The sequence below is a fragment of the Misgurnus anguillicaudatus genome, chromosome 16 (genome assembly GCF_027580225.2).
Source record: "Misgurnus anguillicaudatus chromosome 16, ASM2758022v2, whole genome shotgun sequence".
Lineage (NCBI taxonomy): Eukaryota > Metazoa > Chordata > Actinopteri > Cypriniformes > Cobitidae > Misgurnus > Misgurnus anguillicaudatus.
The window spans coordinates 6,333,954-6,349,542 of record NC_073352.2 but is presented as its reverse complement, the minus strand read 5'-3'; the positions used below and the strand labels follow the sequence as shown (position 1 = coordinate 6,349,542).

The following is a 15,589-nucleotide window of genomic DNA, read 5'->3' as shown; positions in this document are numbered from 1 at the left end:
GTCTGTTCTTTCATTTAATATATTTGAAGAGTTTGGTTACATTATTCTGTCATCTTTTCTCCCTTTTTCTCCAAAACGCATTAAACGCCACTCCTCCTTTTCTGCAGAATGCAATAAATCCACTCAACAAATCACAGTGCACCATTTCACACATTGTAAACAAAAAATAGTGGCGCGTTGAATACACCATCTACTTTGTACTTTGTGATCAATAAACAAACAAAAACAAAATGATACTTTAATGGCATTGATAAACCTGTGATGGTTTTCTGTGACGGGAAAGAAAGCCATCAACATCTAATAATTTACGTGAGAGGCACTCGCTGTTCTCCCGACAGCATCAAGCTTCTCTCGTGCTAACACATTGACCCCAGATAAAAAACTTTCCATTATTCCAAAGCCAACGAAAATTGAGCAGGACCAAAACATTTTACAGCTGATCGCTGTCAAAAATGTTAAGCAACGACGTCCCAAGTACAACAGCAGCAATGACAGTGATCCTAATATGACAAAGTAAGTGTTTTGATTAATGCCATTAATGTTTATTTTTTTATCAGTGTATAGCACTAGTCAACTAAATGAATGTAACATGACAAAGATGAATGCACATTTATATATTGATTCAATAGATTTATTGCATTTTGTGAAAAAAATAATCAGTTTTTATAATAAATCTTTGAAAATCAAATTATGGATTAGAATTATTAATGTTATTATAACCTAAAGATGCTATGTGAAAGTTTGTAACAGAAAATAGTGGTTTTCATCTTGTCACTTTCTTGGTATAGAAAACACGTTTTTACCCAAATTAGTCCAAATGGATTTATTGCGTTTTGAAACCAAACTCTTCATTTGTATGCTTATATTTTCCTGGAAGGCATTTTGTTAAACTTTTGTGAAAATCACAAAAAATGCTGGCGGGCAACTTTTCAAAAAATGGCTGGCGGGAAATGAGATAATCTACATAACTATATTATCAGTGGTGTATAAAGACCTGACATAATGAACTGTATTGTTTTTATATCTTACATGGAAGTCGCCGTCATGTTTCTATAGTAGCCCTTAATAGATAAACTGCTCTAAAGTTTACGTGTTTCATCCCTACGTTGTCTCAGATGATGACGTGTTTGTCCCATAGAAGCTTCCGTAGCTTCTCTATGTGTTTCGAAAGGAAAGGGTGAGCTGTGAACTGAGCGGTTGGTTGCATTTCGCAATCACACTGCTAGACGCCACTAAAATCTATACAGTGGACCTTTAATACAAAGGATTTGTGTCCATCGTTTTGGTTTTCAAAAATGCAGGAATGAGAAAATAAAGTGTTTGTTAAAAGCATTATTAAGAGCGACAAGCCACGAAAATGTCGCTAAGTAACACATCCAAGCGTGCGCACATACAGGCCATTTCTCAATGTCAAGGATACTTCCTTGGCAGGACTAGTCCTTACAAGTCACTTCCTTCAGAGGCAAGACGAGGCTCCCTTTAAGCATTCGGAGAACACGTAAATGGAACAGGCTAGCAAGTGCACGTCATTGCGTCAATGAAAGGTGTGCTTTCAGTGCTGCGTGCATAGGATTGTGGGTGATTTCAGTGTGTGAAGAGCGCTTTTCTTGTATATGGGATATTTCTCGAATGAAGCACTCAGTCCTTGGCTGAAATTCCAAAGATCCTTGACATTGCAACAGTCCTTCGACTGACGTCGATGACGTAGCATCCTCGAAATTGTGGCTTCCGAGGATGCTTCCTTGACATTGAGAAACGGCTACAGACGCTCTCAGATGGCGTACGATCCAGAAATATTACAGTTTCTGACGTAATCTTAAGTGAATGTGTTGGGAAAAATATCTGATATGTAACATCATATTAGATCCTTGCATTACAGCCGCCTGTCTCAATGTCAATCAAACAATAAAAGAAGAAAATACTTGCACATACTAGATTTGATACAGATATTGGCTTTGACGTTATGTGTGCCAAATCAAAATGAGAAGCCCACAAGCCACTGTGTTTAATAGCTCTGACTAAACCTTAACATTCAGCAGAAACGTTCTCACTGCTGAAGAGAGATTTGCTTTTAGTGTGGCAGGAGTCCTGCCATTCAGAACGCTATTTGCATAGTGAAGGATTATGGCGTGCCGATGGAATGGCCCCTGTGGTTTCTGAAAGGGTCCCTGGAGAAATGTTGAGCGATTAGCTACTTTAAATATCCTGCTGAGGGACTGTCCTGAGGTATTAGGTCCACTGTGGATCATTAAGTTGATGAGCCCAGTGGATCGTTTTTATTTAACAAACGTTAACCCTGCCGGTCCTGCGTTTGAGAATGAACACGACAGCAGTAACATATCTCGCGTTAATATTTAATGCGCTATATATAAAGGTAGTACTGGTTGTGAGGAGAGGATGGCTTGTGTCACTTGTGCTGAGAGCTTTCACTTCTCTGAATGATAGACGGTCTACAAGTTCCCTCTCAGGTCCTGTCCTGTGTTTCCCCGGTCTTTAGTTTTTAGTTCTGTGGACTCATCTGTGGATCATATTTGTAGTTGTGTTATTTGTTCATTGGATTTTGTCTGCTTGTTCTCTCCTCAGGTGTGTCTTGTTACCTCATTTACCCTGTTTATATATAGCGCTAGCATTTCCGTTGTCTTTTGAATCTGTGTAATGTGTTAGTCTCTTTGTTTTCTGTTTCTTGTGTCTCACCCCTTGGAGTATCTTGTTTTATTTTAATTGAAAATGCTGCATTTGGATCTGCTTCTCTAGTAGTAATGGAGGTTTATGATAAGACACAATATGCAGCACGTTCCCCTGCTTAAAGTGCATGATGAGTAGAAAACTTGGCTGTGAGGAAATGACAGGAAGTTGTGGTCTTTAAAGACTTTGTAAAAACTTGACTGGAATGATACCTGAAGTTGTGCGTTTTTTTTAGAGGAGACTTTTCTAAGCAATCTGATTTTTCATTTGGCGGACGATTAAGCAGGCCTAAAGTCATTTGTGCTTACATCGAATGAGGGAGACGAGTCATATTCAGAGAGCTAGAGATTCTGAGATTCTTTCTTTCAGCTTTCTTACTCCTTATATAGCTTGTCATTTTCAAAATACCTACATGGGCTAAAACTTGGTACATGCAGGGCAGGACTTAATCCGCCTTTCCACTGTACATGACAAATGACGGACGATAAACCGGGAGTCGTTCATTCCCTTTGGAGAGCCGCAAAAAGGCTACGCGAGTTGATGACCATCTGCAGTTGCGTCATTTTCAGATCCGTAAAAAAAATTTAACTTGTACGACTACACCGCATGCGATACGCCGACCGAGAGTGATCGGTGCAGTGGTTTTCAAACTGGGGGCCACGAGATGGTGCCAGGGGGGCCCCAGTTTTATGACATTTTATAAAATACATTAATTTATCATGAATTCTGTGTAACTAAACCTAAAAAAATAAGGCTACTAACCAAAAGCACTACTTTTTTGTATAATTTAATGTTGTTGTTTTTATTAAAATGTTGAGTTTTAGAACAGTTTCTTTTGTCACAGTTTTTCTTTGGGGGGCCGTGAAGTAATGCACCATACACAAGGGGGGCCGCACGCTGAAAAAGTTTGGGAACCACTGTTTTAGTGTATTCCAATCAAAACATTGTGTAAGGGGAAAATTTGTCATCATTTTTGTTTAACTTTATCAGTAAAACATGAATCCTTAAAAAACTGATTGATTACTGATATGTAATACATTATTAATTTATACGGTATTATTTTAATCTTGTCTGCATATGTCCAAAAAATGGTATGGTAATTGGCTTTTATGCATAGTTGTTTATTGTTTCATTCATTTGCATTCATTTATTTATTTCACTGTTACGATTAAAGTGAAACTTCAGTACGACTGCCACTAGAGGGCGAACTCCGACAGTCGTCTCTGAAGGTCGTGTACAGTGGAAAGGTGGTTTTAGGCCCTGTCCACACATACACTAGGGCTGTCACTTTTGAGAAAAATTTAATTCGAACGGATATCGAATATCATGCAATGTATCCAAATATATACGAATATCTAGGTGCCACCGCGTGCATAAAAAAACAACAACACCGTAATGGACATTCAATTACAAATTTTTTAACAGTCATAAACAGGACTGTCTGGATTACTTTTCTGTTTGAAACAGCAGGTTATCAACTTATGAATAACAACTGTCAGAATTCAGAACAGGTACAAACAATAACGTGACAACTTTAATCAGCAGCAGGAGTAAGGCATATAGCCAAGCCTAAACAGAATCCGCGCCCGCAGATTTCGTAGGAAAAATCAGCGGATTTAATGCCTGTCATTGACAAGCACACATATCCCGCGCTTGAGCGAGAAGTAATCTCATTGACAACAAGCACACATACATAGCCTATTCCATGCGTTTGTGAGCCGTCATTGACAAGTACATTTACTCGGCGCTTGCTGTTTGCTTGAACGTTTTTAATGATAGAGAGCACAAACCATTTGATATTTGAGATGAAATTAAACTTACCGCTAAGTTAAGCAGATCTCACTTGGCACTGTCATCTATGTGACGCGACATTCAGCACATGATCATTTCAAATCCATTTACAGGTACAAGACAAATGCTGTTGTTGTTTAATATAAAGTTTACATTGCGTTGTAAAAATGTAAAAATTATCTTCATACATGTTAAGATGTATGAAGCAAAGAAAAACAAAGTACTTGCGCATGTGCGGGCACCCTTGACAAAACTACAGAATCCGTGATCAAGTTTTTATCGCTAATTTGCATGACGCGTCAAAAGTTTTGTCACCATGCTCTAAGTTGAATCTACAGCGTAAAGTCAACACATAACTGCGAGAAGACGCGCCTATGCGGGTTTAATTAGACATAACTTGATTTTGGGAACGGGAGAACGTCTAGTCTACATTAACACCAAAAACATTATAGATGAGAATAAAGGTCTTAGACGGCAGTGACTAGTTAAGAAAAACTGGATAGAAGACAAGAAACGTGTAAAGCATACAAATATGTGTGTATACCATGCCACTGACTCAACTCATTATTTACTGTAGATATAACTGTATATGTATGTATCTTATGGCTAGAATGGGGGTTGTAATCTTTGATCTTTGAATGATGAAACTATTTTGAAAGTTTCATCAATTGTGCATACTGCCATGTGCAGCAACTGCATATGGTCAAGTCTATTTAGTATTTTTCAGTAATGCAGTTATTTTGGGGGTATATGTGAGTAATTGCACTGCAGGCTGATTTAAGGTGTGCCCTAAATTTTCTGCTTGTGCTCCTAAAATTTTCAGTCAGGGGGTACACAGTGCTCCTAATAACAAAACAGTTACTCTGGAGCCCTGAATGTCTAGAGTTTTAAAGTACATTTTTTGTTATTTATTTTCTACTTTTTTAAAGGAAACTTGCATACAATAAACGAAAATATGACTGTTTTCATTTCAAGCAATGTGTGCTTTGATTTCAGTTGAAGTCAAAATGTTCAATAAATAACCTGAACAACTAATACTTTCCTCTTCACTTAATTCTTTGAAATCACAAAGATAACAACAAATGCCCTTTCAATAGAAAAATATATTCAACCTTTAATATCTGAGCATATTTAAAATAGAAACCTTGCCAGTAAACGGAGGCAAAAAAAACTAATTAATCGTAATCTATGTGAAGTTTTGATTTCAGGTCAAATCGTCCAGCTCTAGATGACACACTCTTTAGCTAATTTAAAACTGAATTCTATCACTCACTATTATTATGCTTTAAATATTACTCAAAGCTCTTTGTAAAAGAATATGGTAATCATTTAGGTGTCGTGGTAAAACCATCTGATACTCCAGTATGTTAACATAACATGGCCACAGTAGTTTCTTTCTTTCACATTAATCTTACAGTGGATTTCTGTGCTAGGGACCAGACCGCTGTTGTTTTGCTTGATATAGTGCCAAACCCTGAGCTTGACTGCAATAATGCATAGAAAGATGCTATCCTACTCACAATGACTTTGGATGGTGACTGTATTTTTTAAAGAAATATAACAGTCTCTTTGATGAAATATAGAGGAGTGTTATTCATGATGCCTTTAATATTTCAACACTGTGCCATACTGAGCACAGGTTTGTAGATAAAAAGGTGTGGGAATGTATCTTGTTTTCTTTTATTTATTTCATTATATTCTTCATTTAAATTGTGCATAAAATGTAATTATTTATGATTCATGTGCCAAGAGCTCCAAGCAATGTTATTCCAAAGTTTTACGAACTATAATTACTTATGAAATGTAAACACAGCCCTGAGGGTTTTATTTTTTTTACTGATTCACTCCTCTTATCTGAAGAGAGCAACCACTGGGAGTAAATAGTGTCATTTTATAATAATAATAATTAATTCATAATAAAAAATAATGTCTGTAAATTACCAGCTCATGGAACAAAATACTTGAAAAATTTTTATCCTTAATAGGGAAAATAAATGTATATGAAATAAAATAAAATGCAATTCAAAATCATAATTTAAAATAATTTTTCTTGACTTGTTTTAAGAAATGCATTTGTAGTATGCTATTTTATTATAAAGAGACTTTTAACAAATAACTACAAACCAATTAATGTAACTTTTTTGAAAGTAACACACTAAAATTGGATATAAATAGAATCAATTCAAATATCATCTATGGGAGTGAGATTGACACAAATTTTTTAGCTTTTACATATTCAATGTCCTTTGTCACGCTTGCAAAGCCCAACATGCATATTAAACAGATGGGAAAACTGGCATTGAATTCTGAATTTGAATTTATCGATTTAATGAATCAAACATGATTTTAATGAGTGTTCTTGACTTAATAATGCTGGTAATTACATCAATGTAACATTGGGTTTAAAACATGATTAAAGTTGTAGTAACTCAATGTAATTAGCTTAATATCTTAATTTTTTCAAGTTCAAGTTTTAGGCTCCCATGCTTTTCATGGGACTGAATAATGAGAGTAAATGTAGATTTCTAATCTAGATGAGACCAAAAGAAGACTAAAGGGCCGATCACACTAAACACGTTTATGGCAGTAACAGGGGCCTTTTTTGAACGATTGAGCGCTCTGCGCACTGTTTATGCGTGCTGATATTTTACGCATTTTTACATTATCCAATCGAATGAGAGGAGAGGCGGGCCTTCTGTTGTGGTAATGGATGTTTACAGTTGCTTGGAACAACCAGACTGCAATCACTCACTGTCTCCTGTGTGTTTGTGAACCTCTCACCCTCCATCAAGGTCAGAGCAAGCGTCCTCTTTTTAAAGTTTTGGCTACTATGACAGTTAACAGCAAAAGACCGCTCACTCTTCAATATTTGATTGACAGGACAGCTACTTTGGTGGTTGCCAAGCAATATAAAAAGCTGTTCCACACTGCTCGTTTTTAAAGTGATAACGCCTGCCTTGCGTTTTCAAGCGTTTGGTGTGATAGGCCCCTTAAGTGATGTTTTGTGTTCTGTTTTTGTTGTATTTTAAAGAGTGTCTGTTATGTTGGTGGGTTTTAAGAGGTTAACATTGTGCTCACTCATCATTACCTATTACGTTTCAGTCAGTAGGTAGATTGGTTTCCTGACAGCATTAAGTATTCATAAAAAATGAGAATTGTTTTTGTAACCAGTGTCCATGATTGAATCGAATTTTTACAAACTTTAATTATTTATGAAATGTAAACACAGCCCCGAGGGTTATATTTTTTACTTCTCTTATCTGGAGAGAGCAACCACTGGGAGTAAATAGTGTCATTTTATAATAATAATTCATAAAAAAATATATTGTCTGTAAATTAACAGCTCATGGATCTGATGAACAAAATGCTTGAAAAATTTTTATCCTTAAGAGGGAAAATGAATTTATATGAAATGAAATGAAATAAAATACAATACAAAATCATAATCTAAACTTATTATTGTTGACTTGTTACAAGAAATGCATTTGTAGTATGGGCCGAAACCGAAAAGTCTGGAACTAGAGTCAAAAAACGAAAAATACTTTAAAACCTATTTAAAAGCTTTTTTTATAAAAAAGAAATGATAAAAACAATAAAATCGTTTTATATTAAAGAGAATAGTGGAGTTCACATCACAACTATACGATAAAGATACAATGAAAGATACCGTTGGGATCACTTTCTCAGCGATTTTTTTCCACCTGATAAACAATAAACCAATGACAGCCAATCAAATCTATTTGAACCCAAGTGCACGCGCACTTGAAATGGCACTGGAGCTCATTGCGGAGGTCCATAACATAAAACTACCTCCCGATATCCAGCTCGAATGCAGATACATTGACAACGCCAAAAGGTAAGATATAATTACATTGTAACGTAGGGCTGCTTACACAAAGTGAGAGAGAGACGAATCCATATGCAGAGTGTTTATTATAAAATCAAAACAAATCCAAACGGTAATCCAAAAGCATAAATCCAAGAGACAGGTAGGGGTCAAAACCATGAACAAGAATACAAAACAGACCATGAAACAACAAACAAGACTTGGAACGTTCAGTATGCAGTGTTATAGCTGGCAATACTTCGCAGTGTGATGTTGAAATGGTACCGGTTATATAGGGACAAACAGGAAGTGAAATGTGACATGACATGATTTCAAAATACAAGACCCGAAACAGAACATATCAAAATAAAAGACACAAAACCAAACAAAACACAAGACAAGACCCTTACATACACAAGCAACTAGATTCACTGTTCAGAGTTATGCGAAAACGCGTGTTGAATACATCTGCTGGTTACCTGCTGTGTAAATGCAACACATATTTACATATTCAGTGAAACTTTGTCAGCAAGAAATATCCAATAATGCCATTAAAGGCAAGTGCTCTAGTAAATTAGCATAAAGTTATCATTATGATGTGGACGCTAATATATTTATCGTTCTAGTTAACGTTATAGTTATTGTTATAATGTGAACGTCCCTTTACTGGCTGGAAGGTCGATCGATTGGAGACGGCTCATGCTAGTTCTTCTCTGCTTTACCCTGATGAAGATACGGCGAGTGTTTAAAAGACCAGCTGGCATCGTTCAGTGTGACATTGTCATGTTTTGAAGATTAGCCAGCTCCAGGTCACTTTGCCTTGCTGTAGCGGCGTACAGGAGTCAAGAGAGAGAGAGAGCTCCAGTTTTTCAGAGAGGTATTGAACAGAATTATAGAGGTTAAGCTTTGCTCTAAATCACTTCATCATAATTCAGTTTGTAATAACTCAGATGCGAAACTGTGTTAGTGCGAGCAGTATTTTCACTCGAGGCTTGTTTAAGTTTATTTACAGTATCGAGTAAATAAGTAATACTTTTACTTTTGTGGATTTTCATCTCCTGTGAGTCTTTTATTAAATGTAGAATTGACAGAGTTTCCATGAATTTAACCTGATGGAGCCGAACGCATGATGCTGTGAATCTCAGGCGTTTGTGGGGAGTGTGAATGGAGGTGAAGCTGTAAGGGTAGATGTGCTCGAACAGCACTTTAACAATGTGAGATATTCCTCACTACATATATCATTGCTTTGGTTATGTCTTGTGTTGGCTCATTAGGGTACACAGGTTTGGCTTTGTGTATAATTAATTTACACCGCTACTGACTGGAGATCACCGGTTTGATGTTGTTTGCGAGTAGCCGTTCTGGTTTGCAGCAGAAGGAGAGTATCATGCAAGCTTCCCATTGGTATTCACCATTTTACGTTGTTGCTTATTTGCATAAACTGACACTTGCTCACATTTGTTGTCACATATGTTGCCTCACTCAAAATCTCATTAAAAATAATGACTTATTATAGCTGCTTCGTTGTTTTCGAATCACTGTTTACATGGATTAGTGTTAATGAATTTAAAACATTTTTTTTTAAAATAATGGACATCACATGCAACATTTTTTTTCGGACAGCTGAGCTGAACCTAATATTTATTTATATATTTATATTATGTTAATTGCATCTTGTATATTGTACACATGATGCTTCTGGGGGCTTCCATATAATTTTTTCTATGTGTAGGGCGTTGGATTCAGTGTATGTCTCTTTTCAATGTATTGGTTGTCATGTGACATATCGTGTGTCAACCTGTCTATCATTTTTTTAGTCCTTAAGCTTTGTCCCGCTTTGACATGTCCTCTACGGGTGGGCAGTCATGCGTCATGTTTTAGTAATTGTTCTTGTACATGAGATACACGATGTTAAGGCACAAGTCAAACAGAAATCTCTATTGTCGCTGTGTACGGTTTGATCCTGCTGTGCCGTGAGTGTTGTTGTCATCTACTTCTGACTTGACATCCATGTAAACAGCAACATTATACAATGCAATTTTCTGGGCTTTTGTTGACAGCTGTGGACATTATTCTCTCGTTGTGTACAGAAGGTGCTGAGATGGTGAGCAGGTATTATGCAGTGTTATGTGCCGGCTGATGTCAGTCAGTCCTATTACACATGATCATGATTGTCGTGATGGTCAGGTGTCAATTAAATTGAGAAAACCAGCAATACTGACAGAATTCTGTCAATTTTTCTCAACGAAATGTTTCGCCGCTTCATTTTTACACTTTATACTTCTAGTGCACACCCTGTTTAATCTGCATTTTAAAGAAATTTGATTGAAGAAATGCATTTCAAAAAGGCTAATGTTAACAAAACTAGTTTTGTAGCCAGCTAATTAATTCTCCTTGCTACTAACAGCTGTGTGACAAGACATCAGTCATTTTAATAAGTTGGTCTGTAGTACCCAGAATAATAATAGTAATTTTAACATGCCCCAACACCACATCACAATCAGCTCATTTACACATCTGTTTAATTTAATCCTTTGGCTGCGCTGCCGCTTTTCAGAGCGCCCTTCACAATGTACGCTTCCTAATTCGTCCCACCGAGAGCAGAGACTACATTACCCAAACACCCTTGCGTTTTACAAGTTAAAAGCGCATGCGTCTCTTTTGCTGCTGTCAGTCAGGTATGGGGAGGTGTATCTTTGTGTGTGAAACGCGCAACCATAGCTGCTCGGTTAAAATGAAAATACAATGAACACTTAATATGCCCTCCTTGTTTTAGACTCTGAGGAGTAAAAGAACAAGGTCAGAATCAGAGGACTCGCTGGTTGACATCCCACCAAGCCAGAATGATATCACTGCAGGTCAGACGCAAAGTTTTATCCAATACCCTTTTGTAGGTACTGTATGTGATAATCTCCGCTGTCGCGGCTGTCAGTTTGGTTCCCCTCGACTCAACTTTGGATTTCCTCAGGCGATGTGCAGAGTAAAAACATTATTGAAATTGTAATATACATTGAGTTTAATTGCTAAACTACAAGTGAACGAAATTTCAATGAATTTGAACGACACGCACAGTAGTTTTACCACCCGCAAAATGGAAAACAATGGAACAAAATAAAGTGATAACTTTCTAGTTTCAAATGGCCAGTATTTTGTTATTCTTGAACCCATAGATTATGGTCTTGGTGTCATTTTAAAGTTTTTTTTAAGCTCTTTCTATCTGAACAACTAGTTTTAGCATTTAACCATGCTGAAAATTTTACTCGCATATCTGCCTTTTGCAAATTTTATTTATGTTCAATAGATCTTTCTACAGTAGCTCTTTCTAAGGGTATTTTTTCAAAATCCTTTTGTACATTTTATTTATGTTCAGTATCTATTTCTAGCTAAAGCAAATCTACAAACTTATAAAAGGATTTATTATTTTTTACAATGTCGTCTGTTGACTGCTGACTATATAACCCCTTTAATATAGGAGTCGAGTCAGCAAAAAAATTAAAAATAGAGTACCGGCACCTCTTTTGGGCCACTTAAAGCACTGAGCCTGGGAAAACACAGACAACATCCGGCAAATTTAGATTTGCTCTTCAATTAGTCTGGCAGAGAGGCCATTCAAGCCCATTTCTAATGCAGAGAAATCGCGGCACCAATCAGGAACGTTGGGCCAGAAATTAACACGGTGGCGACAGCGCAGCGACGGTGAAGCAGATTTTGTACATTACAAAGATGGATGCCGCCGTGGAACATCACTAGTTCGAATTAAGCAATTTAAACTATTCCTTTACGTTAAAACTCGAGCAAAGAACAACACTCGAACAAACACTTCATATTTAAAAAAGATGTTATCTCTGTTTTACCGACTGGATCCGGCAAACGTCTGATATACAGTTGAAAGAAAAAGTATGTGAACCCTTTGGGCTTACTTGGATTTCTTCATAAATTGGTCATAAAATGTGTTCTGATCTTCATCTAAGTCACAACAATAGAGAAACACAGTCTGCTTAAACTAATACCGCACAAACATTATACGTTTTCATGTTTTTATTGAACACAACATGTAAACATTCCTAGTGCAGGGTGGAAAAAGTATGTGAACCTTTGGGTTTAATAACTGGTTGACCCTCCTTTGGCAGCAATAACCTCAACCAAACGTTTCCTATAGTTGCAGATCAGACCTGCACAACGGTCAGGAGACATTTTTGGCCAATCCTCTTTACAAAAGTGTTCCAGTTCAGCAATATTCTTGGGAATATTCTAAAAAAAAAATGTATCAACTCATGAACCCACTGCAATTCCCCCTCAAACCCCAGCTTGAAAAACTCTGTGTATTAACACAGTAAGTACACAGTACTTTATGTCTATGTAAAACAGAACTGTAAATTAAAGTGCAACCCACTAAAGTTCAGTAGTTAAGGTTAGGAGTCCCTTAACCCTGCATTTAAGCAATGGTGCTATTGATGATTGGGGTATACTACTCATAATAGCGTCTGAAATGATGAATGCAAACTTTCACGGACTTGCAGGCAGTCATTTATCAGGTCAGTTGTAAATAGGGCTTATAATGAGCTTTTCACGGCCCTGAATGCTAATGATGTAGTACTATGTTATTGTTTATTTATTAGTAGTCATTTGACAAACTATTGCCCATCGGCTGTAGCTGTTAAACATCAGTGGTAAATGTACTTCATTAACACAATGCTTGCCAATAATTCCTCTGTATCTGCATTCCAAAAGTTTACTCAGAAACGAATGGGTTGAATGTTTACGAACGTGAGAGAGGGGTTAATTGAAGTTTTCCATCAAATAAGAGTTTACTGGGGAAAAAAGAAATACCAATTCAGTTTAGTTCTCAGATCAATTGTGAAAATCAATTCTCACTCGAGTTAGGACATCTCATGATGACTAAGAAAACAATTTGTTTCGGATAGGTCATTTTAGTGAGATTACACCGGACATTTCCTCCGTCTCTCTGGAGATGATTCACAGGTACCAGTTCGTTTTCCGAGAGCAACACGTGTGATTGGATGACGAGGTGCCAGAAGAAGAGCTTCCTGTCAGACTTTGTGCAAATCAAGCCGAGCTTTAGAGTGATAAGTGCACCTCCAGGAAGATTCATATTGCCTTTGCCCGGTGGTTACTGCTCCAGTAGATGCATTATAAATCATTTACAGAGTCATTTTGGAACGCAATATCCGCTACTAAACTTCGGCTTTCTCGCCGTTATTATTCCAAGCCCTTGGAGGGACGGAGGTCTGAGGGCCTTAAGCTTTAGAAATTGAAAATTGATCAGTAGTTGAGCTGGGAAGTCTTTCTCTCCACTGGGGACCACCCTCTTCATGATTAGCATTTACAGTGTTTGCACAGGCGCCTGCAAGGCTTTTACAAATATCAGCTTTCCAGAGAGGAGACAGAGGAGCTGGCCTTCACATATTTTATTCAATACATTTTCTCTAGATTAGGATAGAGACGTCTATTTTGGCTTAATGGGACACTGTTATGTGCTTACAGTCAGTGACTGATTGAGCTTGTAGCTTTGCTGGGCCATAGCAGAGTCAGACGATAAACAACATGTAGGTTCATTTTTATTGTAGTGTGTCAGGTGTGGGACCTTTAAACAAACCAAACCTGTGACCGAAGAACCTGACTAAAAGCCATCCTTAAATACAAAACTTTCAACCCACTCAGTTTTATATTGGAAACAAGTGGCGAGCCAGCACATCACCATGATTATTTAAACACTAGTTTATCATACAAAAGCAAAACAGTATTTAAAATCAAAATGATTGAATGTAGTGAAATATACTGTATGTGATCCTGCCTGTGAAAACGCAGCTTAAGTCATTTTCTTTGATTTTCTTTTTTTTCCAAATAAACTGTTTATGTATTTGAAATTTTGAGGTGTTTCCACCCATGGTGGAGATATGTTCAGCACAAACCATGTAACATACGCCCTTTTCACACAGAGATTACGGAAAATACATGGAAAATGTGTTTGGGAATTATCCAGGATCGTTTGATTTTTGATTCATTCACACTGACAATGATTTTCACTTACGCATTCACAGACATACCAGTAAAGATCCTGTAAAGGTACGTGACATTTTTTCCACAGCGTCTGAAGTTTGCTAATTATTGGTGATTTCTCTCTGGCGAAACCATGCGCGTGAATCTTCGTTTATGACAAGATCATAAGGAGCGTGTGATGTGCTGTTCTGTGATGCTCGTGAAGTGAATGATGTAAGCTTCAGCGTGGATAGTGACGAACTCACTGATCTCTGCTTCAGTCCAGTTTGCCGACATTTCTCGTCGTAAATGTTGATCTGTGTTTAAATCCCTGTGTCAAAGCCTGAACATAACTTCTTGTTGCGATGACACGCGCGTCCTCACTACCGCACGCCCCTTACGGCATTGTTTCTGCCTCTTGTTACAGCCTGATCTCAGTCTGATTCATATATATTTTATACATATTTTATTGTATCAATTCATACAAAGTTTATTGTGCAAAATCGTACAGTTCTCATAAAAAAGAACGAAATCGAACCCCTAACCCTGCACCTAACCCCAAAGTCACAGGGGTCAAGGCAAAACTTACAAAAACTTACGAACGTGGTCATATGAATTAATACGACTTAACCAACTTGTAAAATCAACCTGATCTCACGAATTTTCGTGTTATAGTCACAGAATATTTTGCTCATTTATCATTTTGTGTAAATTTTCCGTGTCCGTACCACGGACTTTCTTTTCCGTGTCAGTTTCACGTATTGGTTAATCAATTGTTTTTCCAATTTTTTTACCATTTTCCCGTGGGTTTTGGGTTAGAACGACTTTCTGTAACATAAAATGACATCCTAACCCAAACCCAACTCTAAACCTAACGTCAGGCGACAATTGTTTTAAAATCCGGAGTATAAACCAATAGTTAAAGTGACTTCCTAACTCAAACCCCAAATCTGACCCCAAAACCAAGTGAAAATGGTTTAAAAGTCGGAAAAACAATTGAGTAAAAAATATGCGAAACTGACATGGAAAAGAAAGTCCGTGGTACGGACATGGAAAAATGCGGAAATCCGTGACAATCTAAAATATTCCATGGCTATACCACAAACTTCATGTTGCGTGAAATATGTACAAATTCTCGTGGAAAAGGGTTGAATGTTACTTGGTCCTCTTTACAGGAGTGATCCCAGAACATTTACCAGCCTCTTTGTTAGTATCTGTCTAATTTTGCTACAGTAGCTCCTAAACAAATAACAGATGAATTTGTGCCAAATTATCATAGAGTTCAAC

At 37.1% G+C, this 15,589-nt stretch overlaps 1 protein-coding gene across 3 annotated transcripts in view; it reads left to right on the top strand.

The window, feature by feature from the left end:
* nlgn3a (neuroligin 3a) overlaps positions 1-15,589 on the top strand; it is a 276,767-nt gene that overhangs the window by 51,425 nt on the left and 209,753 nt on the right. The gene's annotated exons all lie outside the window — the stretch shown is intronic.